The 15,160-nt window shown below is 39.5% G+C and overlaps 1 long non-coding RNA gene across 1 annotated transcript in view; it reads right to left on the bottom strand.

Moving 5' to 3' along the window:
* LOC116663773 overlaps nucleotides 1–15,160 on the bottom strand; it is a 212,305-nt gene that overhangs the window by 89,328 nt on the left and 107,817 nt on the right. Inside the window, exon 5 of the long non-coding RNA XR_004320102.1 lies at nucleotides 11,763–11,860. This is a non-coding gene — a long non-coding RNA (uncharacterized LOC116663773). The remainder of the gene's footprint in view (nucleotides 1–11,762; nucleotides 11,861–15,160) is intronic.

Here is a 15,160-nt window from a genome sequence, read left to right as displayed (position 1 = left end):
GGATGCTATTCAGAACTAAAAAGAAATGAGCTCTCAAGCCATGAGAAGACATAGAGGAAACAAATACATGTTTCTAAAGAAGTCAACCTGAAAGGGAATCATACTGTGGGAGTCCAACTATATGACATTTTGGAAGAGACACAACTGTGGAGACAATAAAAGATCAGTATTTGCCAAGGGGTGGGGGTGGGGGGATGAAAACCTGGAGCACAGAGGATTTTTAAGGCAGTGAAACTATTCTGTATGAGACTAGAATGGTGGATATATTTCATAATACATTGTCAAAACCCATGGAATGTATAATACCAAGAGTGAGCCCTAATGTAAATTATGGAATTTTCTAATTGTGACATGTCCATGTAGAGCCCTTGAGTAGAGCCCAATCTGGTGTACGAGATCAATAGTAGGGGAAGCTGTGTATGTGTGGGACTAGGGCTACATGGGAACTCTCTGTATTTCCACCCAAATTTGCTATAAATCTAAAACTGCTCGTATATATGTGTATGTGTGTGTGTGTGTGTGTGTGTGTGTGTGTGTGTGTGTGTATGGAATTGGTTTACCAATTATAGAGCCTGAAAACTTCCAATATCTGCAGTCAGCAAGCTGGAGACCAAGGAGAGCTAATATTTGGTTTCAGACCAAGTTTAAAGACCTGAGAACCAGAAGAGCCAATGGTATAAATTCAAGTCCAGAAGCTCACGGTTTGACACCAAAAAAGAGCCAGTGTTTCAGTCCAAATCTGAACACTGGAAAAGACCACAGACTCAGGCTGGAGGAGCTCCCTTTCACTCAGCCTTTTTATTCCATTCGGGTCTTCAACTGATTGGCTGAGGCCCACACTCATTAGGGAGGGCAATCTGCTTTACTCAGTCTACTGATTCAAACATTAATCTCATCCAGAAACATTCTCACAGACACACCTAGGATAATGTTTGGCCAAACTTGTGGGCACCACATGGCCCAGTCAAATTGACCCATAAAATTAGCCATCACATTGTCCTTCAGTAATCTCCCTTTCCCGTGGGAAGGCCCTACAAGATCCCTATACATAGAAAATAAGCCTAGGGAAGCGTACACTCTTTATGCCTTTGGGGTCTCAGTTGAGCTCTAAACCCAGTGTTGAGAATCCAGGCAGGAGAATCCTTCTGCCTGGGATTGGAGGCAGGCCTAGGACCAAGGAATAAACAGAATCACTGCTTCTGCCTCTTCCTCAGTAATACCACCTTTCAAAACTTAGTTTTTCATCTCATTACTCCAACCCCCCAGCAGCACTTCTCTCTTTCAATTTGTCCTATTTTTATAGGTTTTATAAATACACAGCAATTGTCAACTGTAGTATTTGTCACTGATCAGTGGGAACTCATTGATACTACTGGATTTACTACAAGGTCAAAACAAAACAAGTTCATTACAAACACATAATAATATACTCCAGGTGTTATAAATTTGAATAGAGTATGGTCAGGAAAGAGACCACTAAATGTTTATTTTAGATCCCACTCTTCTCTTTGCCTAATTCCTGCTATTTGCTAATGTTTTCTCTCTGAAAGTTGTCCCTTTCTCACCTTCAAAGTCCTAGATCTGCAGGGTTAACAGAAGGTACACTACGACTCTGTGACCAAGTCTCCCTGGTGATTGTCTTGGCTTTGTCTACAAATTATTCACTCTGCAATCTATACTGCAGAAACCACACAAAAAGCTACTCATGTGTTTAAAGACATTAAGTAAGGGCAATTACGGGAAGAATAAAGTATAAGGAACATTCTCAAACAATTACAATCATGGTGGTTTTACCTACTTGTTACAAATTGTTTATTAACCACATCTCTGATTCTCAGACGAAGTGGATTACAGCCAACTCAAGAATCTTAATGCGCAATCCTTGGCCTAAACCACCTGCATCCCTCTGCCTGGGCTTGCTTTTGTCGTGCTCACTTGCCAGTTCTGGCCGATTCTCCTTCCCAAAGGAAGGCAAGGCACCTAGTCGGGTATGCAGCGCTAACACAGAGATCCAGATTCCTGGTACCCATGCAAACCAATAATGGTCTCTCGCATGTATAACTTCACTCTTGTTTACTTATGGGACACTGCCCATCTCTCCTGTCCTTAGCCAGGCAGACTGCCAACCACCCTGTCACCCCACAGAAACTAATTCTTTCACCAGTAGGCATAATTTTCTCATTTCTATTGCCTGGCACTCACCTCTAGCTTAATAGGTCCTAATCACCCCTGGTTCACACCCACCAGCTTACCAATCAAGTTCTGATGTGCCCAGGGACATTCTGTTCCTTCTTTTATGTGTTAAAGTGCATTATTTATGTACAATCACTTTGGAAAACTATTTTGCAGTATATACAAAGCTAAATATTTGCATGCATTAGGACCTAGCCTTTCAACTCCCAGGCATATACCTATCAGAAATACTCACACATGTTCAGCAAAAGAAATAGAAAGACTGTTCATAGTTATGCTCTTAGTAATATTAAAAAAAAAGGGAAACAAACCAAATGTTCCCCTGCAATGGAATGGATTAAACTGAAGTATGTTCATACAATGGAATTATTATATAGCCAAGAGAGTGAACAAACTAAAATTACACACAACGTGGACAAATCTCACAAATAATATTAAGCGAAAGAAGCTGGACATGAAAGAGTACATACAGTTTGATTCCACTTTATTATACGTAAAAGCAGACAGTCCTAATCTACGTTGTTACTCTTGAGGAGAGGGATTTGGTAATTACTAGAAAGGGTGTGGGAGCACTTCTGGGATGCCAGTAAGCTCTATTTCTTAGACTTGGTGCTTGTTACATAAGTATGTTTATTTTGTGAATATTCACTGACCTGTGTTCTTACGATTTGTGCACTTTTCACTATTATTTTTATACATTAATGAACTACTTGAATGAATTTATACAAATTAGTGATATGTTTACATAAATTTTATTGATGGCACTACATCAGGCATATGGATGTCAAAACATATGTAAGTCTCATCAAGGGAAGAAGGTTAAGGGTCAAAGGGGATGAGGCACCTTTTCTGAATGTCACCTATTAATTTGGTTTTACAGAAGGAAGCCCTGGAATCCAGATCCTGGAGAGAATAAAAACTGGCTTTCTCAAGGTTAACAATCTATTTGGCAGCAGAATAGACTAGAAACTAGATACTATGACTCAGGCTGGCATTCTTTGACTACACAACATTCCTTTGCATAAGAAAACATCTTGATGTTCTATATAAGAGTTTAAGCTTTTTAACTTAATTTATCATTCTTCCATATGTATCCAAAAATTCAAAATTTTTTGCATAATGAAAAGTCTCCTGATCATGACACTTCCAGACTGTGAGTGTGCCATGCCCCCAGGCAGGCATCTGGGCCACCTACAGAGACAGGCGATCAATCCTGGTTGAAAATCCAAGGTTTCTACCTGGACACTGCTCCTAACACATACAGCATCCTTCTCTTTCTCTAATTACCGTACACATTACCTGTATCAATCACCTGAATATAATGACACTTTCAATATGGTCATTCAATACAATTAACATCGGTCTACTAGGTACCATGCAACATTTCCATTGTTTTGTTCTAACAATAGTATTGGACTTGCCCCCAAACCATCCAGACTCTCTTATTAAGCTTCCTAATAGCCACAAGATGATTAATTTGCAAGACTGCTGACTGGAACCACTGAAATGATCAGCCTTGTCTCCTATCCCAAGAGTTCATCTATCTATTCAACAGATAAATCTACACTGTTCCAAATATTGGCTCAGAGGCAGACATATCCTGAATGGGGTGGGGGTTGAGGGGTAGAGCAGACAAAGATGAGTAGTCCTAAAATTTAACATTCAACACTCGACATGCCATGATGGTCCTACTGACCTCTCTCTGAAACCTTCTTTCCTGTTTTTTAGCCAAAACATCTTGAACAAATTGCTTAATATCCCTACACCTCAATTTTTTCAGCTGTAGAATGGGAATAATAACTCTACCCCACTTGATTCTTTAAAAAATCTAATGAAAAAACTGTATACAAAACAATTAGACCCATGTTTGGAAAAAAGAATCAGTCAAGATTAGTTATTATTATCAGGATCATTATTATCCTTGTCTTTAGAGCCTTGCTGTCTTGGTTATTGGTTTGTTGGCTGTCTTAGGGTAGGTTCTCCCAGAAGCAGAGTCTGAGCTAAGGTTTTGAGTGCAAGTGCCTTATTAAGGGACTGTTCCCAGAAGAAACCAACACAGGAGTTAGGGGAGCAGGATAAGACAGGGAAAGAAGCCAAGGAATGGTGCAGTCTCAGGTGAAGTTGAGCCTTTGTCTGACCACAGAACGAGTTGTGGGGTGCCAAGTGTACCTCAGAGTCTGTCCCATCTCAGGGCAAAGTCGCTGGGCTTTTTGTACTCTTAAACCTGTTGTCATTGGTTAAGGTATAGGAAGGAATTTGTAACTGCCCCTAGGAGGTGTAACTTCTGAGAAATTTCGGCTCTCCCTTGGGACAAAGCAACTTGAGGAGCCTAGCAGCAATCCTCTGAAGGTTTTAGCAAAAATATATGAGTCTACACAACTGGTAAAGGAGATCTGAGGGACTGTGGCAGGCTGACGACAGTGCCTGCTACAACTTCCTGTGACTGAATCTTTGCAATCTGTTTACTGACTTTCCCTGCTCAGTATCTGCCTATTTGAACCTACAAGATGACCATGTTTTGCTTTATGCCTAGCCCCATTTGTCCTGAAAGCCTGATGTGTCTTGCAGACCCAGACCTCTCCATGCCAGTCCCCATGAGAATGACCCCTTGACTGCTTTCCATTTTGCAAACCCCTGGGTCTACCTAACTTTGACCTTGTACGTGGCTTACCCCAGACAGGTTCCAGCCCTACTGCTCTCCCCACTGATGGGAGGGAAATTGGTCTCACATCTCTCTTAATTTTGAAGTGCAGAATTCTAAGAATTATTCAGAACTTTTCTTAGAGTCAATTTACTTACTTTTATTAGTTACATATTTTATCTCTGTATTTGTATAGATAGCCATTTTTTATTTATTAACTCTACATGTGGTTTAGTTTGAGAACATAAGCAGTCACAAAACTAATAAAAGAATTGAGAACTAAATACCAGTATTTGTAGAACCAGGGGAAAAACCTTGTAAACTAAATAAATGCACTAGGCGAAAATGTGCAATATCAAACTTGGCACAGACAAACAATGAAAAATGAATCAAACCTATATAAAAAATCAATTCTCCTCCCCATAATTTATGTCAGTATTTTACATATAATAAAATCCTGCCTAAGCAAATAACTGATAAAGCAATAAAGCTGTCAGATACAATAAACGGACCGTTTGCCTGGACTGTCTGGAAACACTCCCATTCAGAGGCAGACACCCTGTTATATTAAAGCAACATGAAGAAAACATTCATCTATTGTGTGATAAACCTGACAAGTGCCTAAATCAGCTGCCTGAGAAGACTCTCTGGAAATGCACCTCTACAAAGGCTGATATTTAATTATATCACCCTGAGTGTGAGATATAATTGCTCCTATTATGTGATAGGAGCAGAAGAGGGGGAGTAGAAATTAACTTCCATTGAACAACAAAGTAATTATCCATTATTGAAGATAAGGCAGGGCATCTCCATTGTATTTGAAGACTGGATTCATTCGTCAGTGTTTCTGTTGCTCCCTCTGCATCTACATGACCTAAAAAGAAGGTCAACCCAGCGGGGAGAATATTATCCACAGGAGAAACTTTTTGAGACCTGGAAACATACACTAGCCTGAGCTCCAAATATATTAACCCCAAGTTGTTATCTCTGTCCTCATCCTGGCTGTTCCTCCTGTGTCCACCACCTTCACCTAAACAGTTGCCCAACTAGAATGCTTGGAATTATTCTCAGCTACTGATTCATCCCTTACACCTACAGGCATACCTCGGAGACACTGTGGGTGCAGTTCCAGACCACCACAATAAAGCAAATGTTGTAATAAAATGAGTCACACAATTTTTTTGGCTTCCCAGCACATATAAATTATGTTTATACTATACTGTAGTCTATTAAGTGCAATAGCGATGTCTACAAAAACAATGCCCATACCTTAGTTAAAAACTACTTTATTGCTGAAAAATGCTAACCATCATCTGAGCCTTCAGGGAGTCAGAATCTTTTTACAGTAGTCACATCAAAGATCACTGATCGCGAATCGCTGTAACAAATATAGTAACAATAATGAAGTTTGAAATATTGTGAGAATGACCAAAATGTGGCACAGAGACACAAAGTGAGCAAATGCTGTTGGAAAAATGGCGCCCATAGACTTGCTCGATGCAGGGTTGCCACAAACCTTTAATTTGTAAAAAGTGTAGTATCTGAGAAGCACAATAAAAGGAGGTATGCCTGTATTTGGACATGAATTCTTAACAGATCTGTGTCACAAACTCGTATCAGTTCCGAGCTCTCGTTCCCATTCTGTGTTTCAAATTCTGTCTTATTTTAGGTTCTGGTCATTTCTTGCCAAGCCTGTTGTGTTTACCTCCTGCTGGGTCTTGTGACCCACCCCCCGGGCTTCTCAAGGTACTGACAGAACACTGAAGTCAAGGTAAACTTCTAAAATGTAGACACAGTCATGGCCCTTTCCTGCCTTAGAAATGGCCTAACTTCAATAAGAGTTCAGAAGAGTAAGCCAGACAAGAAAGCCATTCTCAAGGATTCCACTTCCAGAAAGTTAAAAAATAGGTAGAGTCTAGGGAAGCACACCTGGATGGTATTAGCATCCTACTGCTGCTGAAACAAATGGCCAGAAACTCAGTGGCTTAAGACAACACAAGTTTATTATCTTATAGTTCTGGAAGTCAGAAGTCTGAAATTGATCTTCAGGGGTTCAAATTAAGGTGTCAGCAGCGCTGTGTTTCTTCTGGAGACTCAAGGAGAGAAGCTATTTTTTTCCAGCTTTTAGAGACCCCCGATACTCCTTTGACTGTGGCCCCCTTCCGGCCATCAGATAACTCCAACCTCTGCTTCTGTCATCACATCTCAATCTCTGACTCTCCTGCCTCCCTCTTCCACTTATGAGACACCTCTATTTGTGAGTGTGTGGAACACACCTGGATAGTCCAGGATAATCTCTCCATCTCAAGATCCTCACCTTAATCACATATAAAGTCTGTTTTGCCTTGTAATCTCTGCACAGGTTCTGGAGATTAGAACGTGGACATCCAAACTGCAGTGGGACAGTGAGGAGGGCAGCATTCTGCCCACTGCAGGTGGTAGGATCATAAAGAAGCCTAAGGAAGTGATGAGCATGAAAATCAAAACAGAGTCTACCTCTGCCTGGGAGAAAGGGATTGTGGTTGGAAAGAAGTATGCAGAAACAGGCTTCTAGGGGGCCGGAAATTGTCTTTCTCCTGAACTAGTTGGTAGTTATGCGAGTATTCACTTTAAAAGAATATTTTAAGCCTATACATTTACATTTTATGTATTTTAATATATGTGTTTATTTCACATTTTAAAAAAGATTTTAAAAATCTGCTAGAAGTCTCTAATATATTATTCTAGATGTTTTGTCCTCATAATAGGGCCCCAGCTTCTCTTTCCAGCCTCACCTCTAGGCACTCCCTGCCCTTCCCCCAGTCCTCCTCCCCTCCCCCTACTTCACATTCTACCTTCCATCCTCACTGACCATAGGATGTTCTTTTACACCTTTGTGTCTTTGCATATGAAATCCTCTCTGCTTGACCTTTTTTTTTTCAAACCTTTTTTTTTTTTTTTGCTTGGTAACTATTATCAAATTCATTAAAGCTTGAGCCAAATGCCACATCCCATGTTAAGCCCTCTGTGACTCCTCTGATCTGTTCCCTTCCAGAGGTTCAGCTGGTTCATCCTCTGCGCTGCTCCTGCATTTGGTCCATGATCCATCACAGCACTGGCCATGTGTTATTGTGAATTGATATTTATGTCTCCATCTTCTCAGCAAATCTCCAAGCAACTTTAGGGCATCTATTTCTTAGCAAAGTGCTTGGCATACATTCTGTAGTTAATAATGTGCTTTAAAAAATATATATATGATACATTCTACTCTGTGAAAAAGGCTAAAAGATGGGGTGGGGCAGATGAAGGCTGAGAAAATGGAGGGAAGCCAGGTTCACACAATCATACTCTAGGTCTACAAGGTTAGATGTAAGGAATTGTAGTTTTGAAAATAAGCTTAAATCCGAAGTGTACACACTCTTCATACACAGTTGATCACTTGCAATAGTTATGCTTTCTAAAGTCACCAGGAAGACTGAACCATTGTTCCTAGCAAGAGAGGTCAAGGCCATATTGTGAGGACCAGGTATCCAGAGCAATGTAATAGAGAGCTTCAGGCAGATTTTTAATTTTTTTATGCAAAATAAACACCTATATTAAAAATGCATAAAATAGTACCAAACCATTGCTTCTAGGGGAAATACAGGATTAGGTGCCTGTGAACCTCTAGTAACAATATTTTCATCAACCAGTCAATATATAGCATTGTTTTAGTTGTGTTTCTGCTTAAAGATACTTTATTTAATACATACTGTTGATTCATTAACCTTAAACTCATGGCCAACAGCTCTATAACTCATGCCTGAACAAAGCTTACCTAACACACATATTTTCTTCATTAGATACATCACAGCTTTTTTGTGCTTAGTTTGAAAATTAATAAACAGAAACCTCATTTGAAATGGAGTCTGGAGGCCAGAAGGGGGAGCTCTCAAGCTCTACCACAGGATGCCAATTTCAGACTCAACAGGAAGAGATGTACCTCTGTATCTCCAACAGGAAGAAAGTTACTATCTGGCAAGAGGAATGAAGAATTTCTCCTTGCCCGACAACAGCCCAGCCAATGAGAGACTGTCATAACTCAGCCAATGAGAAGCCACTACACTTCAAACTCCCAGTTTCCTTCGTTGGACTCTTTGTTTATAACATCCCCTCCCAACTCCCCCTTCTCTATAAAAGAACATTCCTCTTCTCTGTTCTCCAGACTTGCCTGTGGTTTTCCATAGACTGCATGTCCCACATTGCAATTCATTGTTGTTCCCAAATACATCCATTTTGGTGGTAAAATAACTGGCTGCCTTATTTTTTAGGTCAGATTTAAGAACGCTGAGATAGTTCTTCAGCACTATGCTTGGGGCTATTTTAAAAAGCAAAATCATCAACAAAAAGCACAAAAATGAGGAAAATACGGCACTAAATGTGCCCCCAAAGGGTTCTTGTTTGCAGTATGAGAACTGAAACAAGAAGGGAGATTGTCTTCTCATCTCCCTCATCATCAGCTGGGAATACACAGGTCTGGAGACTGAAACTTTGTGCCATGCAGTGAGTGACCGCATCCACAAATGACCACTAACATGCTGCTGAGTATTGGTTTGGGAATTACAAATAAATTTTACCAACTAGGCGAATTTGCTAATACAGAGTCCACAAATAATGTGTCAACTGTACCTTATTTTAATTTCATTATCATCTTCACTTTCCAAGAATGGAAACTAAGACTTTAGAGTATTGACTAGCCTAAGGTCACAAGGCTGATACACTTGAGAGGTAAGATTTAAATTTCTGCAGCTCTGCCTGGGGCCATGGCTTGTGCTCTGCCTCCTACAGGCCAGCTGTTGTCCTGCAAAATTGTTTTTGGAGAGTCTTTCTGGACTACAGGTTTGGGGGCAGTGTTTTTTAAGGGTTCTCTTGTTCAGTCATTGTCTGATCTCAGAGATATTTAGCTTGTCTTGTCTCTTAATGGAATTCTACTGGCATGTTGTCATTGTGGTTACCTTCCTTTGCTCTTGTGTCATTAATAGATTATTTAAAGGAAACATTCTTTCTTACTTACCATAAGATGTTCCAAAAAAATAAATTTAATCTTAAAATATTCACAATCCAGACACATGAGAGTTTATTAATCATTCTTCATTATTAATTAATATAAACTCAGTTAAGATTTACTGTTCTCCTTCAGTATTGTCTGTTGACTTTACTGACCTCGGATCTTTAAAAATTATAATGATATATGCTTTCTTCAAGCTCATCTCCTACTTCCAGGAGTATAAGAACTCCTGAAAAGGGGGAGAGAGCTTGTGCATAGAAACCACTCTGTGTGATCATTAGCCATGGAGTATGAAAAGCTTCCAGGTCCTTCTACATGCATATCTCCAGCTCTGGCCCACTTTCTATTTAGCCACAGATCAATGGGAATTAGGCAATTTCATTATTGATTTATGATGCAAAAAATATTTTCCATAATATATATCCCCATGTAAGTGTCCATCATAAGCAAAATATTCTTAGCTACTCACTTTATGAAATGTAACAGTCTTAAGCCAAGATGACCACAGATCATAACTCCTGCCTAAATAATCATCTGACCAGAAGATCCCGGTTTGGACTCAATTTCCAATAAAAATTAGGCTGTCAGCCTCTCTTTATTAATGTTCTCTTTAATGTGATCATGATTATCATATTCATACAGTCCAATTCTAGAATTACACATAATGGCAACCAAATAATTTTGTAATGACTACTAAGAACAAGGTTGTTCCAAGCTGTTGAAATAAAGCTGAATGTTGATCAAGTCAATCCATCCTCAAACCCCTCCCAGGTTAAATTTTAGTCCCTACTTTCACTTCTCAAGGAATAGAATTGAAAAGGGGAAAAAAATATTTAGCAGCTAGTTAGAGAGGTGTTGTGCTTAAATCCTTTACATTTTTTAAAGTAAATGTTTCCTTATGTTACTATTAAATTATATTGATCATTAGCTATTCCCTACCTGAGGTCCCCCTCAAAAGTCACCCAATGAGACAACAGATCAACATTTTATTTCATTCTTATTATAAAAACCAAATGGCTGAATTTTCAATGCTTGACACTTACCAGTTGAAATTCTCCCCGCCCTCTTTGATTGATTTAAGAATTCCAAAACAACCCTAAATTGTTCCTGTGAGTTAGTACCTGAATTTCCACAATTTGATTATAATTCTAAAAATGACAAACATGCTTTTACGCTGGATGCTATCATAGGTTAAGAAAATATTTATGTAATCAGCAATGAGTACAGAGGATACAAGAAGTCACTAATGACAAGTTATTTTATGTGACGGATTGCCGGAGGGTCAGAAGCAGAGCTTAAGCAAAAGTATTTTCCTGTAACTTTTCTCTAAATGAGCACATTAAAGTCAGAGAAAGAACAATGCTTTCGCCATAATTCATAGTTTTCTGAAAGCTAAATGACCTTTTTAAAAAATTCTTGGCCTCAAGATGTGATAAAAATGAAAGGGATATGAATACCTACAATGCGGTCATGAATTGTAAATGGTTCAGTAATTCACCTCCAGCGCTCACAGATCTTGCCCGAAAAAGCATCTGTTCATACATTCGAACCATCCAACAATAGCTCCTTCTACTGGTATCTGAGTTCCATATCGAATTGAAAAATCATTCCAGTTATTTTTCTTAAAAAGCCTTTCCTAGAATGATCTTCATATGTTTCTTTGTTGTTTACTGTAGCTAATTTAAAATTCATTCTAACATATCAAACTGTATGTTATGGATCAAAATAAATACATTATATTAGTCAGGCTGCTCCATTAACTTTACATTTTGCTGAGAAAAATATCGAACGCTGCCATCTTTTCCCTCTTTCCCAGCAGGAGTGTCTGAGGCTCTCAGATTGTGCTCTGAATGGAGAATCCAGACCCTTCCAGCTCATATGCATATTGTCCGTCACTCATACCTGGGAGCCCGACTCCACAACAGACACATTCAGGTGGTCACATCCATGCTGGAGAGGTGGAACTCGGCGGCAATTCTAGTGCTTGAACTTCAAGCCTCCTGCAAAAAAAAAAAAAAAAAAAAAAAAAAAAAGAGAGAGAGTGAGTAGTGTGATAGCAAGAAGCCTTTATAGGCAGCGGTAGTCAGGGGCCCTGATCTTTCATTCTGGGGCCTGTAAGGCTTCAGTTCTTCATCCTTGCCCCTCTCCAGTTATTGCAATAATTAAATGGAATCACCTTAAGATGTTTGCCCAATTAGCTCTGGATTCCCGGAAGCAGGACCTGGGTAGCAGCATTATACAAAGCTCCCAGGTGATCCAGGGTGGAGGACCAGTGTGTTGAAATATCTATCTTGTGGTTTTGCTCTCTTACAGAATTTGACCTACAAAAACACAGCCACAGCAGACCATGCAGGTAGGCAGGAAGCTCTTCCTAAAGTCAGTCACTCAGACACAGTAAATGTGCTTCAGGAACAGTGGGTAAGTCTGTGAAGGAAAGCCTGCGGAACCCACGTGTGAGTGGGTAACACGGGGAGGGGTCGTGTGCCCTGCAGATACCCTTGCGGTCCAGACAAGATGCGGGCTTTGGAGAGGCAGCCTTGCAATTATGAACAAGGCGGGTTAGTCTGCACCCGCATCAGCACTGTCTCCACCGAGCAGCGGCTGAAGCAAGGGTGGGAGAAAACATGGTTCCACCAGCGGGCTGACCACACACTCTTGTTCTTCCTCAGCTTGTCATTTGGGAGTAGATCTGACTCCTTCTGAACTAAGCAAACCCCCTGACGGGCTGAGGCTGGGACATGGAGAGGAAGTGAGAGACCCAAGAGAGAGTCTGGATTTCCTGCTAATTTAGCATTTTTTAATTCACCACTTAATAGATCATCATGTGTTATGTAATCTGAAAGTTATTATGTATAGTTGTACAATATGCAATTTGAAAAAAATATTCTTGGAACACTTGACTCTAGATGCTTCTATCCCTGAAAGATATAAATAACATTGCTGTAGATCTTCATCCATTAGCAAAACATATTTTGGGGCCTTTTGGTTATGAGAAGGAAAGTCCCAGAGCATCAGCTGGATGATAAATGAGTAGAGTCAGGAAAAAGTCGCTCCATACTGTGTTTCACCTTAGGATTGCATTATGATTTATTTGTTTCCAAATAATGGACATTTTGGCTGTTTCTAACTTTTATTATTATACATAAATACATAACATGTATATTTAAATATAAAATATTTATATATTTGTTACAAGTATACATATATCTTATGCATATGTGCTAGTATTTCAATAGAATAGATTTCGGCAAGTGAAATCTCAGTGTTGTAGGGCAGTGCTTCTAATTCTGTTCGATTTTATTTTTTAATTTTTTTTCCTCTGTAGCACATAAGGGAGCTTTTTTTTTTTTTTTCTTAGTGCTTCTAATTTTAATGCATGGGCATACAAACCACTACGGATCTTGTTAAAATGGAGATCCTGATTCAATAGGTCCAAAATGTGACCAAAATTCTACATTGCTACCAAGGTCGCAGGATGCCACTGCTGCCATTTCGTGGACAATGCTTTGAGTAGCAAGTTTATAGGACATATACTTTCTTTGATTTTGATAGTTATCAAAATGAAGGAGAGAGGTAAAGATTACAGGTGAAAACTAGAAGGCAGAAGAACCATGCTGTTTAACCCCAAACACTTATATGTAGTTGGAATGTTTTTTTAATTCACATATTCCTTTAACAATTGAAAAATAAACATTTAACACATGAAGCAATAAGACAATTTTAATAATCAGCTGGTGGATGAAAACATTTTTTCCTCTTCCCAGTAATAACCAGATAGGTTTCTCACATTCTCTCCAATATGAATGAGTTTTCCAATATTACTGTAAAATTTCTAGAGATCCTCATTTTTATGTTTTCCTGACCCTTCTTTAAATTGACCTCATTCATTGTTTTTTCCAGCCATCTGCCTAGTGGCCCCACCCTACCTTCAGCCAGGGCCTTATAAAGCCCCCCACCCCAGCTTCCAACTCTTTGTAAAATGTAAGAATCCCAGAAGACTGCGGGCTCCTCCTTTTTGGGGGTGAATAATGGAATTTCCTGCCTGAGACAATGCAACTACTTTCAGGACATCTGAGTGTCCGGTATGCCATGAAATAACCTCAGGATGGTCAATTCCATTTCTCTCTGGAGAGAGATGGTGGAGAGAAATGAAGTAAAATCCTTCAGTGACCTCGCCTGCAGAACGGGGGTCCAAGCAAATTCCAGATGTTAAATTCATCTTCAGAGATGGAATAAACTTTATTTCATGTTTCCATGTTATCTTTTTTTGTTGTTGTTGAAATCTGTTTTTATGAGTTTTCCAGTGTAGGTTTTGGAAACCAGAGAAGTTTCAGATCGTTGGGGAAAGTCTTACTTGGTGGGTAGGTGAAAAGTAATACCTGATTTTTAGAAAGAAAAGTCCACAAGAAATAAAAGCATCTAAGATGGGATTTAAAATCATTTTGATATTATAGGAAATTCAGGCTTACCTTAATGATCATACCAACAGAAAGAAATATTAGAGTTGTCAACTAATTTGAAAATCTAGTTAAGGCACTGACTGGTGTTAGATGACCAGAGAGTATAATTCCAATTAGGCTTTTTTTTTTTTTTATTGTTGTTTAGGTTCATCATATTGTTCCTGCAAACTTGGAAACCTGCCCCTCAAAATAGTCTTTGGCAACTTACTCATAAGTCATCCAAGTGGCGGATACAGTTGCCACGCGCTCCCGAGGCTCAAGCAAGCAAAGATGGAGATGAAGTTGTCAGCCCACAGCGATGTGAAGCTCTGAGGTTAGCTGTTTCATTTCAAAATTGGTTGGCATATTTTTTTCAGTTGAAACTTGGAAGACTCCAAGGAGAGTTAACATTTTATGGTTTATAAACTATAAACTAGAACATAGGGATTTATTGGAACCATAGATCTCACTTTTGATCTTTTGCAAAGACAGCATCCCAGCATTTCTTTAGGCTGAGAATCAGGATGGGTTCCCTGCTTACAAAGACTGAAGCACTTACTGAAGCAAAAAGCAGGGCAGGTTTGCCATTATAAACAGAGAAGATGGCAAATGCTGAGGGGTGTGTGTATGTGTGTGTGCTTTAAGCACTTGAAATAAAACTTGCGGGCGTTTTAAACCTAAAATAATCAGGGAGGAGTTTGCCTATTTTTTCTCTTCAGGCTTTCTAAATAGTGCTGTGCAACACAAGAACCCAGAAGGAGGTGTCCCAGCACTGGTCAGGAAGGGGCCAGTATGATGCACATCACAGATGTACTGAGGGTCACTTCTGATCCAGCGGCCTTGGTTAGACAGTCTTAGGTA

This window comes from Camelus ferus, chromosome 5, assembly GCF_009834535.1.
Source record: "Camelus ferus isolate YT-003-E chromosome 5, BCGSAC_Cfer_1.0, whole genome shotgun sequence".
NCBI classification, from domain to species: domain Eukaryota; kingdom Metazoa; phylum Chordata; class Mammalia; order Artiodactyla; family Camelidae; genus Camelus; species Camelus ferus.
The sequence above is the reverse complement of the archived record's forward strand: the minus strand, read 5'-3'. Positions and strand labels throughout refer to the sequence as shown.